This window comes from Bombina bombina, chromosome 2 (genome assembly GCF_027579735.1).
Source record: "Bombina bombina isolate aBomBom1 chromosome 2, aBomBom1.pri, whole genome shotgun sequence".
Classification (NCBI taxonomy): Eukaryota; Metazoa; Chordata; class Amphibia; order Anura; family Bombinatoridae; genus Bombina; species Bombina bombina.
In genome coordinates this window covers 154502072-154528043 of record NC_069500.1, presented here as the reverse complement: position 1 = coordinate 154528043, position 25972 = coordinate 154502072, and the positions used below count along the sequence as shown (strand labels likewise).

The window sequence follows — 25972 nt, the reverse complement described above, 5'->3', positions numbered from 1 at the left end:
AACTCACTCAAAGTAAGTGTGTGTCTATACACAGTCCAGCTATATATACACACATATATATATATATATATATATATATATATATACACAACATCAGACCTGATGATATGCAGAACTCACTCAAACAAAGTAAGTGTGGGTCTATACACAGTCCAGCTATATATATATATATATATATATATATATATATACATACAACATCAGACCTGATGATATGCAGAACTCACTCAAACAAAGTAAGTGTGGGTGTATACACAGTCCAGCTATATATATATATATATATATATATATATATATATATACATACAACATCAGACCTGATCAAATGCAGAACCCAATAAAACTAAAACATGCTTGTAAAAAACATTGAGTCTGTTAATGTAAAAAACGAGTCTCTTAATGAAACCACAATAGTAGACATGGGGGCCTATTTACCAATGTGCGAGCGGACATTATACGAAGTAGCGTATTAAGTCCACTGCACATCGATAAATGCCGACAGCATACGCTGTCGGCATTTATCATTGCACCAGCAGTTCTTGTGAACTGCTGGTGCAATGCCGCCCCCTGCAGATTTGCGGCCAATCGGGGTGTCAATGAACCTGATCGTATTCGGTCGGGTTGATTTCTGTCCGCCGCCTCAGAGCAGGCGGATAGGCTATGGAGCAGCGGTCTTTAGACCGCTACTTCATAACTTCTTGATTACTTCTGTTTCAAAAACAGAAACAAGGGGCCTCAATCTCCATACAGAGCTTGATAAATTTGCCCCATAGAGTGCATAGTCAGAGCAGCAAACGCTCTGGTGGTTTCAAACAGAAATGGCTTCTTAGCTAACAACCTCATACTTTGTCTTATAACATAACAGTATACACTGCCCTCCCTGTGTCTTTTCTTGTGGCTACACCAGTGCTATGAAAAATAAAGTCTTTATTGATTCGCAATTAAAATTGCGTCATTCAGCAAGGATAAAGATCATAGGACTGATTAAACAGGTTACAAGTACATGATTACTTAGAAAAAATAAATAAATTCAAGGGATAGCAACAATTTTCTGTTGCACCTGCTTAAAAAAATAAAACGCACACAACAAAACATACACACACACTTTAACCATATCATCTTTTATGTCAGGTACAAAAGAATCATGTTAACTCCTTCATATACCGTACAAAACCTTTTTATACTTGATGCATACTTGACTTGGTGCATCTATGAATAGATTGCATAAGACCAGATGATGACTTCAAAACTATGCTGGGCAAGATGTGAAAAACCAAATTGATGCTCACAGTGGCAGCCCTTGAAGAATTACAAAAAAAGGGTCCGTCCCTGCATTTGGTGAGATGTCTCCCCTAGAATTTAAAGGAGCACTTTAAAAATTAAATCCTGTAGCTAATATGAATTAGATTACTTGACTTTTAGTGTATAGTAGCTTACAATCACCTCTATTTTCGTACACATGTATTTTTCTATGAGGGTATTAAGTGTTTTGCATATTTTATTGCAATCTTGCTACCTTTTAGTTTGCAAGAAAAAACAGCGAGATCTGCAGGGGAAAATGTTTAGATAATACGCCAGACCTGGAGGAGAAATTTCAGCTACACCCATAGAACACTTCTGTTCAACCCACTAGCAAAGGCGGAGAAACTCATTTAACAATAAGAAAAAACAATACAACAATAAAACAATTTTGTATTCTAAATACGAATTTCACAGTTTTTTACATGTGGATTGTAGTTGTATTATGATTTCTATTGTGCACCTCAAATAGGTTTTTTTCCTGCATAGTTTTAATATGAATTTTAATTTTTCCATAAAATATGATTTTTGCAGCACAATTTAAATACGATTTTTAATGTGATTAAACAATACAATACAATTTTTTACTGCATACTTTTATTTCAATACTTCACTTATTTATTTTATATAATTTTTAAAATACAATTTTTTTTTGTGAGCCCTATTATAATATAGTCATTGCCTTCAAATACTTAAGGGGGCAGTCTACAATATAACTTTTATTGTTTTAAAAGATAGATAAGCCCTTTATTACCCATTCCCCAGTTTTGCATAACCGACAGTTATATTAATACACTTTTTACCCTCTGTGATTACCTTGTATATAAGCATCTTCTGACAGACCCCTGATCACATGACTATCTATTGACTTGCATTTAGTACTGTGTTGTGCTAAATCTTAAATAACTCCTTGGGCGTTAACACAATGTTATTTATGTGGCCCACATAAACTAGCACCCCCCGTTGTGAAAAGCAATTTAAAAAGCATGTGATTAAGAGGCTGTATTTAGAGCCTTTGAAACAGGCAGACATTTAGAGGTTTCAATGTTATAAAGTATATTAATCTAGCAATGTTGGTTGTGCAAAGCTGGTGAATGGGTAGTAAAGGCATTATCTTTTTACAAACTTTAGTGTAGACTGTCCCTATAAAAACAGGTAACACCCTTTTGGGGTTCTCAAAGTAAAAACTGATTTAGAGAAAAAGGACAAAGGCTTCATAGTACTGGAGAGATTTCTTAGAAAATCTCACAAGCCCAGAGTGCTTTAGATCTTCAGGCACATAGTGTTTTTCTCAGCATAGAAACATGTTTTTCAAGATAGGAAAAATATGTAAGATTGTAATGTCCCTTTAATATACTATAAGTACCATTGAAAACAAATTGCATTTTGTCCTAATAAAGCTTGACAGGAATTTTAAAGCATGTAGCTATTCGCTTGTATCCCTGATGATTTACCTGCCCTGGGGCAAGGTAACAGAGATATAGAGTGATCTTGAAGCTAGATATTTTTATAAACTATCAGGTTATATGTTAATCTAAATCTGGCAGTTGTTCATTAATGAATTTCCGCTGTAACATTCGTATGTTATTTTTGCATAATCTAATTTAATATTTCCCTACCGGGCTGCTTATTTATTGTTCAGACTTCATTTTCTCATTATCGTAAATTTACTATAAGAGCAAAATTATTATAATTATTATTGTAGATGTTCTATTTTTCTTTTTCATTATCACACATTTACAGCATGTATGTATGTATATACTTCTATACTATATGTATATATTATAATTTACACTCACCGGCCACTTTATTAGGTACACCTGTTCAGTTGCTTGGTAACACAAATTGCTAATCAGCCAATCACATGGCAGCAACTCAATGCATTTAGGCATCTAGACATGGTGAAGACGACTTGCTGAAGTTCAAACCGAGCTGAGTATTTAAAAAAATGCTGATCTACTGGGATATTCACGCACAACCATCTCTAAGGTTTACAGAGAATGGTCTGAAAAAGAGAAAATACCCAGTGAGCGGCAGTTGTGTGGAAGAAAATGCATTGTTGTTGTCAGAGGTCAGAGGAGAATGGGCAGACTGGTTCGAGATGATAGAAAGGCAGCAGTAACTTAAATAACCATTTGTTACAACCAATGTATGCAGAATACCATCTCTGAATGCACAAAACGTCAAACCTTTAAGCAGATGGGCTACAGCACAGCAGAGGACCACACCGGGTGCCAGACCTGTCAGCTAAGAACACGAAACTGAGGCTATAATTCGCACAGGCTAACCAAAATTGGACAATAGAAGATTGGAAAATCATTGCCTGGTCTGATGAGTCTCGATTTCAGCTGTGACATTCAGCTGGTAGGATCAGAATTTGGCGTAAACAACATGAAAGCATGGATACATTCTGCCTTGTATCAACGGTTCAGGATGCTGGTGGTGGTGTAATGGTGTGGGGGATATTTTCTTGGCACACTTTGGGCCCTTTAGTACCAATTGAGCATCGTTTAAATGCCACAGCCTACCTGAGTATTGTTGCTGACCATGTCCATGCCTTTATGACTACAGTGTACCCATCTTCTGATGGCTACTTCAAGCAGGATAATGCACCATGTCACAAAGCGCAAATCATCTCAAACTGGTTTCTTGAACATAACAATGAGTTCACTGTACTCCAATAGCCTACACAGTCACCAGATCTTAATCCAATAGAGCACCTTTGGGATGTGGTAGAACAGGAGATTCGCATCATGGATGTGCAGCAGACAAATCTGCAGCAACTGCATGATGCTATCATGTCAATATGGACAAAAATGTCTGAGGAATGTTTCCAACACCTTGTTGAATCTATGCCACAAAGAATTAAGGCAGTGCTGAAGGCAAAAGGGGGTTCTGACCCGGTACTAGCAAGGTGTACTTAATAAAGTGGCCGATGAGTGTGTGTATGTGTGTATATATATATATATATATATATATATATATATATATATATGTGTGTGTGTATATATATATATATAGAAAGCCAGAGTAGCTGTCTCTGATCTTTCTTTTTCTACAGGCCTTCTGTGAGGAGATGTGTCCTTTCATTTCTTGTGAGCTGTCCTCCTGTCGGATGGCTAGATACAAGTAAGTGCAATTTGTCTTCTATGTGAGGAGATTTGCACTTCAGAGTTTTAGAATAAATTTAACTCTCTGCTTTTTAATGGGACTTCAAGAAACCTTAGTAGGATTTATTACAGGCAGTATGAAGGCACTTTATAGATTGTGACTGGAGACTTGAGTTTTGTTCCTTTTATGCGTATGAAAGGATTAACTCGGTGTGGTCCTCTGCTGTGCTGTAGCTCATCTGCTTAAAGGTTTGACGTTTCGTGCATTTAATTTTGTTTAATTCATATATATTGTTATTTATGTTTTTTGGGAATTACCTCTGTGGTTAATGGGGTTATATCTCTGAGACAATATTGTATATATAGATCTTTATGGTAACTACGGTTCTAAGAGTGTTACTTTAGCTAGAATGAGTAAAGGTCACATTAGGTTAATCTGCCATAATTTATTTATTTAATTCAGTTTTAAAAGTTTTTTGTTTTCTGGGCATTCTGGCTGTCCCGGCTTAGCGGCAGTTTGCAGCACGCCGTTTATAGAGCTGTGCCTTTTTCAGGGGTTAATCAACCGTTTATCTTGAGAGTGGTGTCTTATTTTATTACCTGGTATCACTGCCTTTTATTTTTTCTCTAGCAGTTTATTTTTTGCAGAATGAAGCGCGGTGAATGTGCGCTTCATTTCCATGCCTTTTTTTCTTGCTGTTTAGGCATAGCCACATCTTTCTCCATAAACGTCCCAAGCCTTTATGGCATCACATGCAGTGCCCTGCAGTTCCTGAGTGTATTTGCCTGCAAAATTTGCAGCTCAGGTATTCTCTTCAATATCTGCAGCTTATCTGCCTTTCCTTTTCTACAGAGTAAACGCAAGTGGACACTTAAGATTCAGATGATAAAGTGTCTGTACCACATTCTGCTACACAGATTTTCTCTCTCCTAAGTATGGTAAGAGGATTCGCCAGTAGTTTCTGAGGGCGAAATCTCAGATTCAGACAGTATAATTCCTTCCTCTGATGCTGAAGTGACCACCTTTAGATGTATGCTGAACACCTCTTGTATGTTGTAGAGGTTTTAGCTACTGGAACGACACTGATACCTTGTCGTCGTCAACACTTAGAAGTTTAGTACATTTTCTAAGATGTTACTTCCTTTGAGGGAGAGTTATTGACGTGCTATGAAAAAAATGTCAGGTTTTTCCTGTAACTGACTTCATTAAAATGCACGGTGCTTTAAAGGGACAGTCAAGTCCAAAAAAACCTTTCATGTTTCAAATAGGGCATGTAATTTAAAACAACTTTCCAATTTACTTTTATCACCAATTTTGCTTTGTTCTCTTGGTATTCTTAGTTGAAAGCTAAACCTAGGAGGTTCATATGCTAATTTCTTAGACCTTGAAGGCCGCCTCTAATCTAAATGCATTTTGATAGTTTTTCACCACTAGAGGGTATTAGTTCACATGTTTCATATAGATAGCATTGAGCTCATGCACGTGAATTTACCATGGAGACAGCTCTGATTGGCTAAAATGCATGTCTGTCAAAAGAACTGAAATAAGGGGGCAGTCTACTAAGGCTTAGATACAAGGTAATTACAGAGGTAAAACGTGTATAATTATAACTGTGTTGGTTATGCAAAACTGGGTAATTGGTAATTAAGGGATTATCTATCTTTTAAAACAACAAAAAATCTGGTGTTGACTGTCCCTTTAAGTAGAAGAGAGCATTTCTACTTTGGCTCAGAGAACTTCGATCCCTATGGAGGGTAGTTGCTCCTTTGCAGATCAATGATTAAGAAGCTGGAGGTTCTTGATCATCTGAAGCGATGCTTTGTCTACTTAAGTCTACTTGTGGCTTAGTGGCACAGCCTAGCCTTTATAACACTGCAGATGCAGGTTCAATACTCAATCGGACCAAGACATGTGTCACCCATGTCTATATTTGGAATATTTTAATTTTTTCCTCTAAATTAAGCTTCTGGCAATTCCTTACAAGGGTGAGACCTTGTTTGGACTGAGACTGGCAGTCTTAACAGCGGTCTTTCGGGTGGAGAAGAATTTATTTTCAAGATTATCTGCTGACCAGATAAAAGAAAAGTGTTCTTGAAGTGTGTGCAAGATCTCCCATCCCTGGGAGTGATAGTTCTAGTCTCATCACAGTTACAGGGCCTCAGGTTTTTCTCCAACCTAATTGTAGTTCTCAAAATAGAAGGGACTTTCCATCCCATCCTTAACTAGGAATGTCTAAACAAATTTCTCAGAGTTCCATCCTTCATGATGGAGACTATTTGCACTTTTCTTCCTTTAGGGCAAGAAAGTCAATTCATGATAGCCATCTAAGGGTCTACTGTCAGTCTACTCTGAATGTACCCGATCCCGTCTGATCTCTGTAGTTTAGCAGAGTCAGGCCCTGTCAGTACCTGGATGGGAGTCCGCCTGGGAACACCGGATGCGGTAGATGCGTACCTTCATGTTGCCACTCACAGGGATCATCACAAATTTCTGAGTTTTGCCTTCCTAGACAAATTCTTTCAGTTTGTGGCCCTTCCGTTTGGACTTGCCACGGGACTCAGAATATTTTCAAAGATCCTGGGGGCTTTCTTGTCAGTGTTCTGGTCTCAGGGATTTGCTGTGGCGCCCTACCTGGATGACATATTGGTTCAAGCACCATCTTTTCTTAAAGAAAATCTCACATGGAGATGCTGTTGTTTTCTCTTCACTCTCACGGATGGGAAGTGGATTTGGAAAAGGGTTCCCTTGTTTCATCTTTAAGGGTAGCCTTCTTAGGGTCTATAATAGACTACATATTGATGAAGACTTTTCTGATGGAGGTCAGAAGAGTAAAGATTATTTCCTCTTGCCGGTCCCGTCAGTGGCTCAATGTATGACTGATGGTGGCCTCTATGGATATCTTTCCCTTGCTTAATTCCATCTGAGAGCTCTGCAGCTATGCTTGCTCAGGCAATGGTACGAGATCTGTCTCAGAGGATTGATTTAGATCAGTCAAGGAGAGACTCTCTCCAGTGGTGGATCTCTCAGGAACATCTGTCTCAGGGCACATGCTTTCGGAGACCTTCCTGGGTGGTGGTGACTACAGTCGCCAGCCTGTTGGACTGGGAAACAGTCTGGGACTCATTATAGGCGCGGGGACTTTGGACTCGTGAAGAGTCTTCTATTCAAATGCTTTGATGGCTTAGCCTCAGCTGTCTTTAGTACAGTTTATCAGGTTTCAGTCAGTCATCATAGTCTCAGTGGCTTACATCAACCTCCAGGGAGGACCTAGGAGTTCCTTAGCCATGGAAGAGGTGGCTCAGATTATTTAGTGGGGGTAGCTCACAGTTGTTATCTGTCTGCCATCCACTTTCCAGGAGCGGAAACTGGGGAGCAGAATTCCTAAGCAGACAGATATTCCATCCCGGGGAGTGGGAACTCCATCCAGAAGTTTTCTCCGGCCTAACCCTCAGTTGGGGGACGCTGGAGTTGAATCTGATGGCATCTCATTAGAACGCCAAGCTTCCAAGATACCGTTCAAGGTCAAGAGATCCTCAGGTTGCTCTGATAAATGATATAGCACTTCCTTGGGATTTCAGACTAGCATACCTCCTTCCATGAGTATTTGCTCATATCAAGCAGGAGAGAGCTTTGGTAATCCTAATAGCTCCTGCATGGCCTCGCAGGATCTGGTATGCAGATCTAGTGGAGATGTCATCTCTTCCACCTTAGAGACTTTCTCTAAGGAAGGACCTTCTGATTCAGGGTCCTTTCCTTCATCCAAATCTCGTTTCTCTGAAGCTGACTGCATGGAGATTGTACGCTTAATTCTATCTAAGCGTGGTTTTCCTGAGTTGGTCATTTAGACCATGATTCAGGCCTGTAAGCCTGTTACTAGGAAGATCTACCATACGATATGGCATAAATATCTTTATTGGTGTGAATCTAAGGTTTTCTCTTGGAGTAGGGTTAGGATCCCTAGGATTTTGTCTTTTCTCCAGGAAGGTCTGTAGAAAGGTTTATCAGTTTCTACCCTGAAGGGTCAAATTTCACAAATTTCTGCTTTATCTGTTTTGTTACATAAGCGTTTGGCGGACGTGCCAGAGGTCCAATCCTTTTGTCAGGCCTTGGTCAGAATCAGGCCTGTATTTAAGTCTGTTGCTCCTCTTTGGAGCCTTAATCTTGTTCTTAAAAAAAAAAATTAATATCCTCCTTTTGAACCGTTACATTCTTTAGATATTACAAGTGAAAATATTCCAATAAAGGGATATAAAAGAGCGCTGGTGTTTGGAAAGAAAAATAATATACAATTTAAGACCAAATATTATACTTTTGATATAGTAGATCAGGTCTACCGTATTAGTCCTGTTTACTGTCCATATACTGGTGGTAAATAGGGAATAGAGATGTCCTCTTGAAAGAGATGATGAATCAGGCTGCTCCTCTTGATCCCAGAGAGTGTGTAACAACTGTTGAAGAAGAATAGAAAGAGGGCGCCACAATAGCGTGATATCGTCTGGAATGCAGGTACAGATAAAAGTAGGTATTATGCTTACCAGATGGTGTGGCACTGTACTGTGACCAGTGCAAGAGAGCAGGCTAGCACTTAACAGTGGCTAGTACACTGTAGGAGCCAGGCTCCAAAGTCACTTGTTCTAGTTGCAACTTGGTATTTATCTCCTGTTGTCTGGACTTCAGGTGCTGCAAAGGAGTAATCTTATGTGTGTTGTTCAGTGGGTATATATGAACCACAACACAGACAACTTCAAATAAAAATGACTTTTAATATTTTATGACGCGTTTCTCAACCTACAGGGGTTGTTTCATCAGATCATCAGGGGTTGTCACTTTTTTATCTGATGAAACAACCCCTATAGGTTGAGAAACGCGTCATAAAATATTAAAAGTCATTTTTATTTGAAGTTGTCTGTGTTGTGGTTCATATATACCCACTGAACAACACACATAAGATTACTCCTTTGCAGCACCTGAAGTCCAGACAACAGGAGATAAATACCAAGTTGCAACTAGAACAAGTGCCTTTGGAGCCTGGCTCCTACAGTGTACTAGCCACTGTTAAGTGCTAGCCTGCTTTCTTGCACTGGTCACAGTACAGTGCCACACCATCTGGTAAGCATAATACCTACTTTTATCTGTACCTGCATTCCAGACCATATCACGCTATTGTGGCGCCCTCTTTCTATTCTTCTTTAGATATTACGTTGTTATCTTGGAAGGTTTTATTTCTTTTAGCTATCTCTTCTGCACAGAGAGTCTCTAAACTCTAAGCTTTGCAGTTTGATTCACCTTATCTTATTTTTCATGCTGATAAGGCAGTTCTTCGTACTAAGTTTTTGTTTTTAATAAAAATCTAAATGCATTTTGATGCAAGTCTGTCAAAAGAACTGAAATAAGGGGGCAGTCTACTAAGGCTTAGATACAAGGTAATTACAGAGGTAAAACGTGTATAATTATAACTGTGTTGGTTATGCAAAACTGGGTAATTGGTAATTAAGGGATTATCTATCTTTTAAAACAACAAAAAATCTGGTGTTGACTGTCCCTTTAAGTAGAAGAGAGCATTTAAACTTTGGCTCAGAGAACTTCGATCCCTATGGAGGGTAGTTGCTCCTTTGCAGATCAATGGTTAAGAAGCTGGAGGTTCTTGATCATCTGAAGCGATGCTTTGTCTACTTAAGTCTACTTGTGGCTTAGTGGCACAGCCTAGCCTTTATAACACTGCAGATGCAGGTTCAATACTCAATCGGACCAAGACATGTGTCACCCATGTCCATATTTGGAATATTTTTATTTTTTCCTCTAAATTAAGCTTCTGGCAATTCCTTACAAGGGTGAGACCTTGTTTGGACTGAGACTGGCAGTCTTAACAGCGGTCTTTCGGGTGGAGAAGAATTTATTTTCAAGATTATCTGCTGACCAGATAAAAGAAAAGTGTTCTTGAAGTGTGTGCAAGATCTCCCATCCCTGGGAGTGATAGTTCTAGTCTCATCACAGTTATTTTTATTTGAAGTTGTCTGTGTTGTGGTTCATATATACCCACTGAACAACACACATAAGATTACTCCTTTGCAGCACCTGAAGTCCAGACAACAGGAGATAAATACCAAGTTGCAACTAGAACAAGTGCCTTTGGAGCCTGGCTCCTACAGTGTACTAGCCACTGTTAAGTGCTAGCCTGCTCTCTTGCACTGGTCACAGTACAGTGCCACACCATCTGGTAAGCATAATACCTACTTTTATCTGTACCTGCATTCCAGACGATATCACGCTATTGTGGCGCCCTCTTTCTATTCTTCTTTAGATATTACGTTGTTATCTTGGAAGGTTTTATTTCTTTTAGCTATCTCTTCTGCATGGAGAGTCTCTAAACTCTAAGCTTTGCAGTTTGATTCACCTTATCTTATTTTTCATGCTGATAAGGCGGTTCTTCGTACTAAGTTTTTGTTTTTAATAAGTATATTAATCAGGAGATTGTTGTTCCATCTCTATGTCCTAAGCCTTCTTCTTACAAAGAATGTCTGTTGCACAATTTGGATGTTTTACATGCTCTTAAATTTTATCTGGAGGGACTAAGGATTTTCGCTATCTTCTGCTTTTTTTGTCTGTTTCTCTGTGAAACGTAAGGGTCAGAAAGCTCCTGCTTTTACTCTTTCTTTTTGGTTGCGAAGTGTTATTCGTCTAGCCTATGAGACTGCTGGTAAGCAACTTCCTGAGAGAATTACAGCTCATTCCACCAGGGCTGTTGCCTCTTCTTGGGCTTTTAAAAATGAAGCTACCATGGAACAAATTTGCAAGGCTGCAACTTGGTCTTCTTTGCATACTTTTTACAAATTTGATACTTTTACCTCAGCTGAGGCTGCTTTTGGGAGAAAGGTTCTTCAAGTAGCGGTGCCTTCTGTTTAGGCATGCTTGTTTTTGTCCCTCCCTATTCATCTGTGTCCTCTAGCTTGGGTATTGGTTTCCAACAGTAATTAAGATGAACCCGTGGACTCACCATATCTTAGGAAGAAAACAAAATTTATGCTTACATGATAAATGTATTTCTTCCAGATATGGTGAGTCCACGGACCCACCCTTTTTGTTTTAAAGATAGTTTTTGGCTAAACCTCAGACACCTACGCACCTTGTGTTTCTCTTTTTTCTCCATTTCCTTTCGGTCGAATCACTGGGCGTTGTGGGTAAGTGAGTGATACTTAACAGTTTATCTGTGGTGCTCTTTGCCTCCTCCTGCTGGCCAGGAGTGATATTCCCAACAGTAATTAAGATGAACCCGTGGACTCACCATATCTGGAAGAAATAAATTTATCAGGTAAGCATAAATGTTGTTATTTTATATCCATGAGTTCTAGCATAGGGGACATATTGCAGATAGAGTCTACATACAGCAGGAATAGATTATACAAGTATAACTAGCTTCACATTATATATTCCTTTATTACTCTGCACTTTTGGTTACGATATGGAAGCATTAGTTCCCAGTTCACCATAATGTATGTACAAATCATTTCTTGTCGTTACAACGTCTACCAAGACAATTGTAGGAATTTTTTGTATGTACTCTCATCATGGGGATGTTTGGGGGGGGGGGCTAGAATGACACCTTATGTATAGAATGTAAATCAAATGTCATTGATATAATATACCATTTTGGTAAGAAGTATCAATATAGGCTTCTCCTCTGGGGCTAGCGGCCAAAGCCATGGGTGAGACAAAAGTCAGTAAAGCCTTATACAACATATGTTAACTATACTCGACTGAGAATTCCATGTCTAACATAACGATATCACTCATAATTGACTGGAAATCGTTGCATACATTCACTTTTTATGGATCCTAAAGCTATGCTCCCTTTGAATTAGCACCACTGCTTAATATTACTGAATCAATACACATATCCACAAGTAGAATAATATATAAAATGCTTCAAGTGGTATGATCCCCTGCTAGATAACTCTTATTTCCCCTTTGTTCAATATGACTTGGCTGGATAAGCTATTAGTTATTTTTCATTTCAAATAGCACTGTTGTAATACGGGTTTTATGTGTTTTCAGTTCTGGCTAAAGCATCCTACCATACAAATGATATTATCAATTTAGTATAATTCTGTTTGGTGATGCACTTGTTTGTGTGTCTTTATATAATGTTAACCCTAACTAAGGTCCAAGTGTGACCTATATCAAAGACTAGGGGAGAAAATAATGAGGAAAGAACTCTTCCAGGTACACCTTTATATGTCAAATATGTTGGTAATATCGGAAGCCTTTGTTTGCTAAATATGCTGTGAATATTTGAAGCCTTGTTTGTACCTCTCAAATCTTCTTATGTATCTTCCTATATATATCTTCCTATATATATCTGTATATCTTTTTTTTATATATATATTTATATATATATATATATATATATATATATATATATATACAGTATATACTGTGTATATATATATATATACACAGTATATAGATATGTATTTTACATGATAAAAAGTACATTGAAATGTAAAATATGTTGCACATTATGTTTTGCAACTCAGTGGGGTTAGGGCACATGAAAATATAATAAATTTAAGGCACGTTATTGAAATATTACATATAAAATATTTTTTTAAATAATGAAAAATATTAATTATTAAAAATACTGTAAAATATTCTAAAAAATCTATTTAAAATCTAAATCACGAAACTCAATGAGCAAAATGCATATTTTACATTCCAATGTTCTTCACATAGAAAATAATGTACTTTTTATTATTAAATAAATATTTCTATATATCTGATACTGTTCATGTAAATATATATATATATATATATATATATATATGTATATCATTCTATAGGAATTTTTGTGTAAGAATAAAAAGGACATATTCTGCTATGTGAAGAAAATTGGAATGTGAAATATTAATATTTCATATTGGTTTTAGCGCTCTTGAATAAACGCTGTTGGGTTAGAGTGCAAGTATGGTTGTTAGGTTTTTTTTCTCCAGCGAAAATAAAGCCTGAGCGGGAGCGCTAAATAGTGCTACAGTCGTAATCTAGCCCTGAATGAGTTTGATTTAGTATAGTATATTGCAGTAATCTAATGTTAAATGTGAAATAGCAAATGTGCATTGGTGTGGAAATGAATGTTAGGGGAGAAATTTAAAAAAAAAAAAAAAGGTAATTTGCAGGAAATAAACACAGAAACATCACCTCACACAGTGATATCAGGCACAGTTTGTCATTTGTTCAGAAGCAATGGTGTATATCATATCTAAAGCGCTGCTCTTGTGAAGTTTGTATATATGTGCAGTATATTTTTTTATAATTTAATTAATAGCCTTTCAGTTCATTGGGCAAAACAAATAAAGGTCTTGTGGGGGAAATGGTACTGATAAATGCACGTAACTGTCAGTGTTTTGAGCTAAACATTTATTGGTTAAAACAAATACAAAGCAGTGTGGCACTATGGCATCTATAAAATGGGCCCTGGTGTCTTGTAACCTTGACTGAGGAGAGGTGTGAGGGACACATATGTTCCTCTACCCTTTTAGAGACTGTACCAGCTGCATGTCACATTTAGTTTATCATTGGGCAAGCAAATGTACAGGGGAAATTTAAAGGATAGTATCACTGGTATGTGTGTTCTAGGCACTTAAGGTGTGTATATAAAGAACTGCAAGGGATTTGGCAACAAAGGATTAGATTACTACTTTGGGTAGGGTGAGCAGCAAAAAACTAACCTCTTGGTTGTCCATACGTGTGTAAGCCAAGTGAAATATCTTTATGGCATAGTGTGTTTGTTTTACTAGCAACCAAAAAGCTAAATCACCGTGTGTGTTCCTGGCAACCCTGAGGCTAAATCAATGTTATATTAATATAAACCAAAGGGTTAAACTGTGGTTTTGTGTTTAATTCTTGAACCAGAATGATAAATCACACACACAGAATGAAAAATGGCTAGTTTGAAGATTTTGGAAACGTTTTCAAAGCTAATTATTAATAATTGTACTGAAGAAGAACGAAGAACCAGACTTTTATTTAGAAGCTTGTTTTATTGTTTACTTGCCTTATTTTAAAAATTGTTGCTTCTGTTCACATATATTCAGTGTCACGTTGTGCATTCCTGCACAATCTGGTGATCTATGTTTTGATAAATATGCGTTCCTCATTATCTTTCAATATCAACATTTGCTATTATTTGATTAATATATGCTATTTCAGATTGGGTATATTGCCTACACTGTGTTTCTTTGTTGAAGATGGTTCTTTATTATTTCAAATTGATGGTTTCTTTTTTTTCCCTTCCTTGTGTGCATGCAAGATACACACTAGATACTTATCTTTTTTTTAGTCAATGTTATTTTGCTTTGACCTCAGTTGCTGTGTCCTTGGTAGTTCTCTTGGGAAAGAGTCTATTTCTTGGCTTTTATTCAGGCTTCTGTTTTCTCTGTACCCAAATGTTTAAATGTACCTGTAGTTATTTGATTGATGTAGAGCAAAATATTTACATCTATAATAAATAACTTATAAATGGACTTAACTTTAAATTGGCTGTAAGTTTTTTTTACCATAATATTCACTTTGTAAAAAAGTGATCCTCTAGAATTTGTTTCCTGTCTTGGGCTCAGAACATACCAGTTAACTCCCTTTGCATTCTCTTTGGGTACTTTATTTTGCAATCACCCAGCTGTACTGCTACACTGCATACCAGAATGGTGATGCTCTTCGTATTTGAGTTGGCACAGTGGCGTATTTAGGTTTTGTGTTGCCCTAGGCACTCAAAATTCTTCTGCCCCCCCCCCCCCCCACACACACACACACACACACTCCCCAAAGTTTTTAGGCTTGTTTTCCCCTTAATATTTTTTTGGGTCAGGGTGTAACATGTTTTTTTTTTTTTTTATCCTAGTAATTCAAAGGAAAATGGGCTAGCAAAACACTTGCATACAGGTGGGTTGAATTGTATGCATCTCATACAATTTTCTCCCTGAGAGAAGGGAGAGAAAAGAAGGGGAGGGGAGAAAAGAGAGGGAAAGGAAAGAAGGGAGGGAGGGAGAGAGAGAAGAGAAAGGTGGGGAGCGAGAGGAAAAAAGGGGGAGGGAAAGAAGGGAGGCAAAGAAAGGAGTGAAAGAAGGGAGCAAGAGAGTTGAGAGAAAGAAGGGAGGGAGGGAGGGACAGAAGGGAGTGGGTTGAGGGAGGAAGGGAGGGAAAAAGGGAAAGAAGAATACACTTTGAAACAATCACTGCCCTTCACATGCAACAACAGTAATTACCATCATTTAAATAATTAAACTTTTAAGTGTCCGTTTACTATTTACTCTGTGGGTTCATGAATGCAGAGAAAGCTGTCTATTAGTAGCTAACATACATTAGCACTGAGAGTTTATGATTAGACATCACAAGCTAATCTAAACAGTGCACAGGCGCATCCAGTCTGTTAGTTACTAAGACCTGCAATAAGCACTGTGCTTGCAGACCCACCACAGCTGACAAGGGGAGGCAGCATATCGGCACAAGATCTTCTCCTCCAGCCTCACCTTGTAAGCATATCCCCGGGTAAGTTTCTCACTAAGAACGCTTCCACTGAAAAAATGCCGGCCGCTCTAAATCAAGCAACGGTTTAAAGGAGCACTGCCTGTGAAGAGCGACCTTTATCAGTACATGTGCCTTGTCTTCTCTGTAAAAGCCTGCACTTTATCGCTCACTGTACTGTGTGCTGGCTTTTAGAGAGAGGATAAGGCAGATGTGCTGCCCCTCCCAAATCTGCTGCCCTAGGCACCGGCCTTGTTGGCCTAGGCTATAATACGCCCCTGTACTGTTGGCAGTAATCATTTCTCTATTGTATTTCTTTTTTTCTACTATTTTATTTAGTCTGACATTATTGCTTGCTACCTTCTCTTGTCTTTTGCTTGTCTGATGATGCCTAGTTTATAAATGGGTACTATTGTCTGGACTTCTATTTTCATTAAAAGGGACACTAAAGTCAAAATGAAAAGTTCCTGATTCCGAAAGAGTATGCAGTTTTAAGAGACTTTCCAATTTACTTCCATTGTCAAATTTTGCTGATTTGTTTTATATGCACACTTTCTGATGCACCAGTTACTATTGAGCATGTGTACAAGTTCATAAGGTATATGTATACTTATCTGTGAATGGATGCTGGCAGTCACGATACAGGGGGCAGAAAATGGGTGAGGGGATACATCTGTCAGAAACAAATCAACTTGTTATTTTAAATTCAAAGTTTTCTTGCATTTTCATTTTTATTATGCATTTGTTAATTATGCCACTCTATTGTATTTAATGGTCCTTTAAAGGATCAATGTGCTAAAGACTTCCTGTCACCCATATGACCGAGCATCATTTAATTGATTTTTTTTATGCCAGAAGTGTAGAAGCTCTTTAATTTTAAATTGAACTTAACACAGTGTAAAAATTAAATATATCATACTGATAGGTACTTCCTAGACAATAAATTAAAGAGAGCTGTATATAATTCAAAGGTGCAGACCCTATAAATCCCAATTTATTATTAGATAATGAAAGAAAATACAAGGATCAGTAGTCCTTATATAAAAAGATAGGAATTTCAAAACACTCAGTAACCAAATAAAGTCCCAAAATGGAAAAATCTAGTTATAGTGTCGCACGTGTGAAACTCAACAGGGACAGTGAATAATACTTCCCAAATAAAGCCAAAATAAATGTATTAAATGAAAAGAAGAAAATAAATATGAAGTAACTTTTCTATGCGAGACGTCTCTTATGGGGGAAAAATAAAATTGAGGAGCTTAACTAATATATTAGCTTTGAAAAGAGGAAACTTACAACACCTCTATCAGAGGGCAACCCCACAACCTGTAATGAGGGATACGTTGCCAAGAAAAGCAAAAGAGGATTTATGTAGTAATCTCAAAAACGAAACATATATGGGCAATTCATATAAATAAAAAATACACATATAAGGATACAAAGCTTGATTTCAGAAGAGGAAACTTACAACACCTCCATCAGAGGGCAACCCCACAAAATCTTATTATTGCCATGATATTTAAATGAGGATCTATGTAGTAACCTCAGAAACTAAACAAAGCAATGTATCAAGATGATTACATACAAATCTAAAACATGTGAGATAATAGCAGGAATATGTTTATACAGTAACTAAGCACAACACTTTAATTAGAGGACAACCCCGACATAGAGGGTATAGTTGTCATGATATCAATGCATAAGGATCTATGTGATAGTTATAAATATAAACTTGCAAGGAAAAGTCAAGGATGTGTTTGTGGTATAGGAGCAACACAACAAAAGTACACAGATACAATGATCTTAAACATAAAACATTGTGTTATATCACTTGTTGTAAATCATCCAGACTGAAGTCTTTTACTCCAGTAATGCTCCGTATAGCATAAAAGGCCCACAGCAATCCGGCCTTTAAATTAGAGGAAGTTTTTATCTTCAAACTGGTATTTAAACCAAACACTCACAGTCTCTTGTTGTTGTTTAAAATTATCCGTGAATCCAAGAAACTATCGACACATCAGGATGTTATGAGGCCAAGAAATAGCTCCACATTAGGAAGTTAGTAGGCAAATCCCCAAAGTCGGCGTCTCATAAGAGACAACAGCTGCCGCCTACGCGCGTTTCATCCCCTTGACTGACAGGGACTTCCTCAGGGATGACGTCATAAAGAAATCTTAAGCCTTTTATAGGCTGAGCAAGAAAACGCCTCCAAGAAAGGTGAAGAAAATATTCGTCACAACAGTAAAACAATTAAGATGTTAACAAAAGTTAGTAGAAATACTAAATAAAAAATTATGATAATTATACATGCAAAATATTTAAATTTCATAATAAACAAATTAGCGCCAAAACACATGGAAAAATATTTACAAATTTATAAGAAAACTCTGCCAAGCAAAAGTCACACATCAAAAAACAGAAAAATGCAGACACAGATTATAATTTATACAAAAAACTATGTGCTAAATCTAACTAAAAAAAATCTAATAGTTATAGCTGAATTCTAAGCATTTAAATAAGGAAATATATTGTCACCTCTTCAAAATATAGCGTGGGACAGAATCGAAACAGGGGATTTAAAAATTTCAACCTAAATAGAACTATCTTATATAGCTAGGTATTAGACCACTTGGCCACTCGGGATCAACACATATGGTGGAAAATTCACTGAGAATATATCCCTAAACAAAGGGGGGAAAGTACAAAATCTAAGTGCAGAGTTCTAAACTAATTAAATATTCATTATTTTTGTTATAAAAATTAAAGTAATCAAAGAACATGAAAGAAATTGAAAGGGACAAATTTCCAAAATAGTAAGGATATTAAATACGGAGACGGGATGGAACAAAAAAATTGCTAGCTCTACAAAAAAAGGAGCAAATTCAAGTTTTTCATTAAGGCCAACCGGAGCACGTCCATAGGCGATAAATCCAACCTGTTTCCTTTTGAAGAAGACATATATTTTGGTCACCTCCTTTTTTATGTGTTAGACCTACATCAATGCCAATGACTTTAAGTAAGTCAGGATTAGAATCATGACAAATTTTAAAATGTCGTGCAACACTGCTAGTCAAGTTCTTATTTTTAACGTAATCTCTGTGTTCTCTTACTCTAAGAGTTGTCTCTTAGTTTTTCCCACATAATACATCGGACATGGGCAAAAAAGAAGATAAACAACTCCAAAAGTTTGACAGTTTATGAAATGATTAATATGGAAAGTTTTACCCCCAGTTGAGAAATTGTTAGTTTTAACAATATAACTGCATGAGACACATTTTCCACAAGGTACTTCCTATTGTACTCATTGGCTGACAGGTACTTCCTGCCAATGTTCTATAGCTGATAGCATCAATAAACATCTGCACCTGTCGGCAAATAAGCATTAATAGGTAGTAGAAAAACATGGTAAAATCCTTCCCATGTATATGATACATATTTTTTCTACAATGTCCAGTGCAAATAGAAGTGTTTTGTTTTTGTTTGTTTTTTCTTTTTTAAGGAGTGTACATTACTTTGCTTTAACATAAATGTTGCTTTCTTATTGGTTGAAAAATAAAATAATATACCCATTGACTGAGTATGAGACAACTGCTGATATGTTTCTGGTTACGCATGTAAAGATTCTTAGCTAAATCCTTTTTTTTTTATTATAACCGTATCTTTTAATCTAAATTTGTCCATCCTAAAGTAACAGGGTCATAATGAAGAAGTATCATTCTTCTACCTTGCTCATATTCGTGTCTTCCCCTACTATTCCTCTGCTCCTTCCAGATTACAACACACAGCAACTTCTCTAACGCTGGCTCATCCTTGCCTTCTTTGTGTATTTAATGTACTGTAATATTTCTGGGTTTACGTGTACATGTAAGTTTGCAGCATGACTCTTGATAAATGACTCATTTTTAATTTTTATAAAAGTAAAATGTTTTTATTTTGTTCATCAGTCTTCCAAATAAAAAAATATATATATAATATAATTGAGTTGGATATTAAAACAAAATAAATAGAACACTGCTTGTTTTATTTTATCTGCTACTTTATTTCTAAAAATATCTTTCGTTTTAGGTATAACTGCCTATTGTGCCACTAATATTAGAAAAATCCAATCTAAATCACCCTGTGGTTAACACAATTACATGCTAATTGACTGAGGAGCACTGTATTCCAAGCTCTTATGCTCTAGAGATGTAATTCAATAGACTTTCTGAGCATTCATGAAGAATTAAAGAAGCCATGCAGAAAGTGTCTTTATGGAGAAGAATTGTACCATATGCAAGACCAGTTTTCGACATCTGAATTTTAAAATTAAACCATTTCACTATTTCACATATAGCGTATATTTTCAGGCTAATAATAGTATTGAACAAAGAAGCAACATTTTGGTAGATTGGATTATGTCTTTATATTATCATTTATAAGTTAAACAAAAAAGGGGAATTTGAAGAAGTGTCTCTTTTTTTCTCCCTTTTTTTTTTTTCTCTCATTGATATCAACAATTTATAGGAAAATATTATAACCATTTGTGACTCTCTAAAATAATTCTGTTTTCCTTGGACACCCTACCCTGAACATATTGTCATAGTCCCTCTCTTTCCTGTGACTAGAAAGAGGAATTACTTAAATATACCAGACTGGAGCTACTTAAAGCAGCATGAAATGGAATTTGTACTTATTATTTTACTTTGTTCCATCTAAATGAAGAGTATTTTGAAACGTATTACAGTACTTTTTGTTTAGGGGGGGTGTAAATCAGTTTTCTGTACCTAATATGTAGCAAGCAAACAAACTTGTTTCAGGTTTAATCATCTCCATCAATATAGCTGCAGGAGTTGCCAGATAAAGTGCCTATGTATGTATGTATGTTCTGCTAGTTCAGCTTAAATTAAACAGTGTTTACTTGAACTTTTAATACAATAGTTTTCCCATGTTTAAATGCTTCTCTTTCCTATAGGTGATGATAGAATATTTTTTTAGTGCAATGTCCCTTTAGAAAGCTTGGAAAATCCACAGATAGACAGGCATATGTGTTATATGTTTTTGCTTCTATGTTGCATATGTCCCAGTCATGGTCTTCCAAGCCTGGTCCTTTGATCTCTGTGAGAAGATTAAGATACATTTAAAAAGCATTTACAGTATATCAAAGATATGAGTCTGACATGCAGTGCAGCTGTACAAATGTACTGGTCAAAGTTATTTAACTATTCAACATAAATAAGTCAGCAGGCTCTCACTTGCCAACCCTATAATGTGATAGTGTTGTGTGAGGTTGAGATATAAACACTCACCGATGGATAGTTTACACTCCTCTTCCTTAAAGACAGGAAGACCATTACATATACACTATATATACAGTAAATAACTGAGTGGCTTTTGGTCATGTTGCAATGTCCTTCACCATTTTATACTGTACTATCTAGCAACCTCTACTTTAGCAAGCCACAAAGTACACAGTGTGCTTAGGAACCACAGTGGTTATATGAGATATGAGGATTTTGACCATACCTGAATAGCTGCAGAAGGCTGTGATCCTGAACATGTTCTTTAGGGGAAATCCAACACACCAGAATATAAAGCTATATCCTTACCGGAGCCTGTCAGTGGCACAGTACCTTTATTTTCATTGAGAATATTTTCAGAAGTCTTGAGCGTTGAATCTCCCTTAAGACAGGTTTAACAGAAAAAGGGTTGTTGCTTCTTCAGATCTATATCTAAAGAAGAGACCTGAAATCTTATGAAATAAAAAAATAAAAAAATGTGATCCCCCTACACCGCCGCCAACTATATTAAAATTATTAACCCCTAATCTAATCCCCCTACACCGCCGCCAACTATATTAAAATTATTACCCCCTAATGTGAGCCCCCTACCCCGCCGCCACCTATTTTAACTACATTTCCCCCTAATGTGAGCCCCCTACCCCACCGCCACCTATATTAAAATTATTAACCCCTAATCTAATCCCCCTACACCGCCTCCAACTATATTAAAATTATTAACCCCTAATCTAATCCCCCTACACCGCCGCCACCTATATTAAAATGATTAACCCCTAATCTAATCCCCCTACACCACCGCCACCTATATTAAATATATTAACCACTAAACCTAAGTCTAACCCTAACACCCCCTAACGTAATTATTATTAAAATAAATCTAAATAATATTAATAATATTAACTAAATTATTTATATTTAAATCTTAATACTTAGTAACTTACCTATAAAATAAACCCTAAGATAGCTACAATATAATTAATAATTACACTGTAGCTATTTTAGGGTTTATATTTATTTTACAGGTAACTTGGTATTTATTTTAACTAGGTACAATAGCTATTAAATAGTTAATAACAAAAATAAAAAAATAAAAAAATGTCCCTACCCTAAACTAAATTACAAAAGTAATCAGCTCTATTACCAGCCGTTAAAAGGGCCTTTTGTGGGCATTGCCCCAAAGTAATCAGCTCTTTTACCTGTAAAAAAAAAAAGAACAACCCCCCCCCATTACAACCCACCACCCACTCACCCCTACTCTAAAACCCACCCTATCCCCCCTTAAAAAAAACCTAAGTCTAACCCCCAAGTGGTCCTTACCTGTCCTGAAGACCGGCGGAGAAGGTCCTGTTCCAGGCGGAGAAGTCTTCTTCCAGGCGGCGACCTCTTCTTCTTCCAGGAACTAGCCGGCGCAGAGCAGAGGAGTTGAAGACCGATGACCACTGAGCTGAAGACCGTCCTCTCTGGAACTGAAGACTGGCGATGCTGGAACTGAAGACCGGAGCCATGGAGCGTGGAGGATCCTCTTCATACGATCGCTGCCGTACACTGAATAAGAATTCAAGGTCGCGATTAAAAATGGCGTCCCTTGAATTCCTATTGGCTGATTAGAGCCTTCAAATTCAAATCAGCCAATCGGATGAGAGCTACTTTAATTCTATTGGCTGATTTGAATAGCCAATAGAATAAGAGCTACTGTAATCTGACAACTGACTATGCCATAGGTTTGCCTCTCTATCATGTACGGTTTTAGTAATACGCCAATAAACCCTGCAAGGTGAAATGTAAGCCCAAATGAGAGGTTGTCTTCATTTCTTTGTTTTATCCTCATTCTTCTTCTATAATTTAGTTAACACCCTGCGAGGTGAAATGTAAGCCGAAATTAGAGGCTATTTACGAGGTTTTGATATACCCTGCGAGGTGAAATGTAAGCCTAATTGAGAGGTGTGTACTTTTACTTTTGGAACAGAAATAAAAAAAGTTTTAAAAAAAAGAAGATGAAGTATTTTACTCGTACCCCCATTTAATTGATGTTTAGTAGATGTGCAAGGATTACCTTTCGTTATTTGTTTGTGAAACAAAAGATAAATTTGAACTAATTTATTTCTGAAATGTGTTCATTAATTAATCAAATGTTGTTCCTTAACTATACAAACTAATGAAGTAATGCAAAATATGTTATTGTATTCATTTAGTTTCTCCATTTAACCCTTTAAGGACACAGCTTTCAGTTTGCTCAATTGTTTTATGACGGAAAAATTCTGTCATATGTCCTTAAGAGGTTAATAGATGAGGGTAATTGTGAACAAAAAAAGTGAACAAAGTTCAGACAAAATTAATTCAAATTAATTTCACATTTGCTTCAAATGCTGCAGCATCTGGTCTACATGTATATTCTTCATCTTAAAGGAACATTAAAGTATATTTTTATTTATACATCAGAAATTATTCACAATATTACAAAAGACCTTCATACAAAATAAAATTATTTAAACCATTCAAACTGTTATTTTGCTAGTAAAATATTTATTGTTTTGCAGGCCCAGTACACACCCTTTGAAAAGCTTCTTCAAATATTTTTTCATATTTCAATTCCTATGACCAATTAGAAACATAGATAAAAAAAAAGTGCCTGCACTTCAATCAATCACTGTGCAGCATCTCAGGGATTTGCATTCTATAGAATTACACTCCAGCCACTCAGGGAGGAGTAAATAAATGCAAGTTCATAATTAAATTAAAGGAAAAGCAAGAAAATTAATAATGAAATTGCATTGCATTTTTGTTGTTGTTGCTTTTTTTTAAGTATGTATAATTGAACATTTTAAGGTGAACTACATTTGTAGTTCAATGTTCATTTTAAAGGTACAATCTACAATGTTATTGTTTAAAAAGATAGATAATCTCTTTATTACACAATCCACCGTTTTGCATAACCAACACTGTTATATTAATACACTTTTTACATCTGTGATTACCTTTTATCTAAGGCTCTGCAGACTGCCCCCTAATCTCATTCCTTTTGACAAACTTGCATTTTAGCCCATTTTAGCCAATCAGTGCTAACTCCACGGGAGTAAGCACAATGTTATCTATATGAGTCACATGAATTAGCACTGTCTAACTGTGAAAAACTGTCAAAATGCACTGAGATATGAGGCGGCCTTCAACAGTTTAGAAATCAGTTTGAGCCTACCTTGGTTTAGCTTTTAAACAAGAATACCAAGAGAACAAACCAAATTTAATTATAAAAGTAAAATGGAAAGTTGTTTAAAATTGCATGCCCTATCTGAATAATAAAAGTTTAATTATGACTTTACTGTCTCTTTAAACCTTCAGCCGCAATGAATATGAATGGTATCCAGTATAAACTATATATTGTATATATAAACAATAAATTGCAAATAATTATAAATAGGAAATTGTCTGTTATATTAAAAAAAAACTAATTTGGAAACCATTATTTTCGATTCCCATCAGCCAATCACTGAATCAACTGTCCTTATTACTAGGTAACACTTTCAAAAGAATTAGACTCTAAACATAACAAACAATTTGGATGTTCAAAACATATTTAGGATTGTACATGTATGTAAAGAGCACATAGAACAGGATCTATCAGGCAGGAATGGTGTTGATTTGACTATGACTAGCAATGGCATCTCACATAAGTTGTCAGTGATGTCAATTCAAGAGGTCTAAAACATAGTGAATTGCAGATGATTGGATGTGAAGATACACAGACGTTTGGAATTTAAATAAGCTTGTTTAAAAATAAAACAAATTGGAAAAAACATTATCTAATGTGTTCAGAAAAGAACGAGGAGTCATTAGATAATGGTAAAACAAATATATCACAATTTACATATGATTGCTTAAAGAGATATAAAACCCAACACTTTTCTTCCATGATTCAGATAGAGCATACAGTTTTAAGCAACTTTCCAATTTATCATCAAAATGTCTTTGTTTTATTACTATCCTTTGTTGAAAAGCAGGGTTGTAAGGTCAAGAGTGTGCACGCGTCCAAAGCACTACATGCCAGCAGTTTTGCAACAATGTTATACATTAGCAAGGGCACTAAATGGCAGGGCTATTTCCTATCTCTCTTCAACAGAAGTAAATTTTGAAACTTTTTATAAAAAATTCTATTCTCTATCTGAATAATAAAAGAAAAATGTGTGGGTTATGTCCCTTTAAGAATGAAAGTGTATTGCCATCAATGTTTTGCATCTGTCAACACTTCCAAAAGTGTGGAACACAGTGGAACAGCAGAGCAGTGATTTAACTTTTTTTGTGTAGTATGCAGCCTTGAAGAGAAGTAAAGGGGCCAAAGCAATGCTTTAGATTTTGTGACTGACTATTTAAAGGGACACTGAACCATATTTTTTTTCTTTTGTGTTTCTGATAGAGCATGCAATTTTAAGCAACTTTCTAATTTACTCCTATTATCAATTTTTCTTCATTCTCAATCTCTTGGTATCTTTATTTGAAATGCAAGAATGTAAGTTTAGATGCCGGCCCATTTTTGGTGAACAATCTGGGTTGTTCCTGCTGATTGGTGGATAAATTCATCCACCAATAAAAAAAGTGCTGTCCACAGTCTAAACCACAAAAAAGCTTAGATGCCTTCTTTTTCAAATAAAGATAGCAAGAGAACGAAGAAAACTTGATAATATGAGTAAATGAGAAAGTTGCTTAAAATTGCATGCTCTATCTGAATCACAAAAGAAAAAATGTGGGTTCAGTGTCCCTTTAACTAATACATGTAAAAT

General features: G+C 36.3%; 1 pseudogene; it reads left to right on the top strand.

The window, feature by feature from the left end:
- The first annotated feature begins 6740 nt into the window (after positions 1–6740).
- Positions 6741–6859, top strand: LOC128651111 (uncharacterized; annotated as a pseudogene).
- The last annotated feature ends 19113 nt before the right edge of the window (positions 6860–25972 follow it).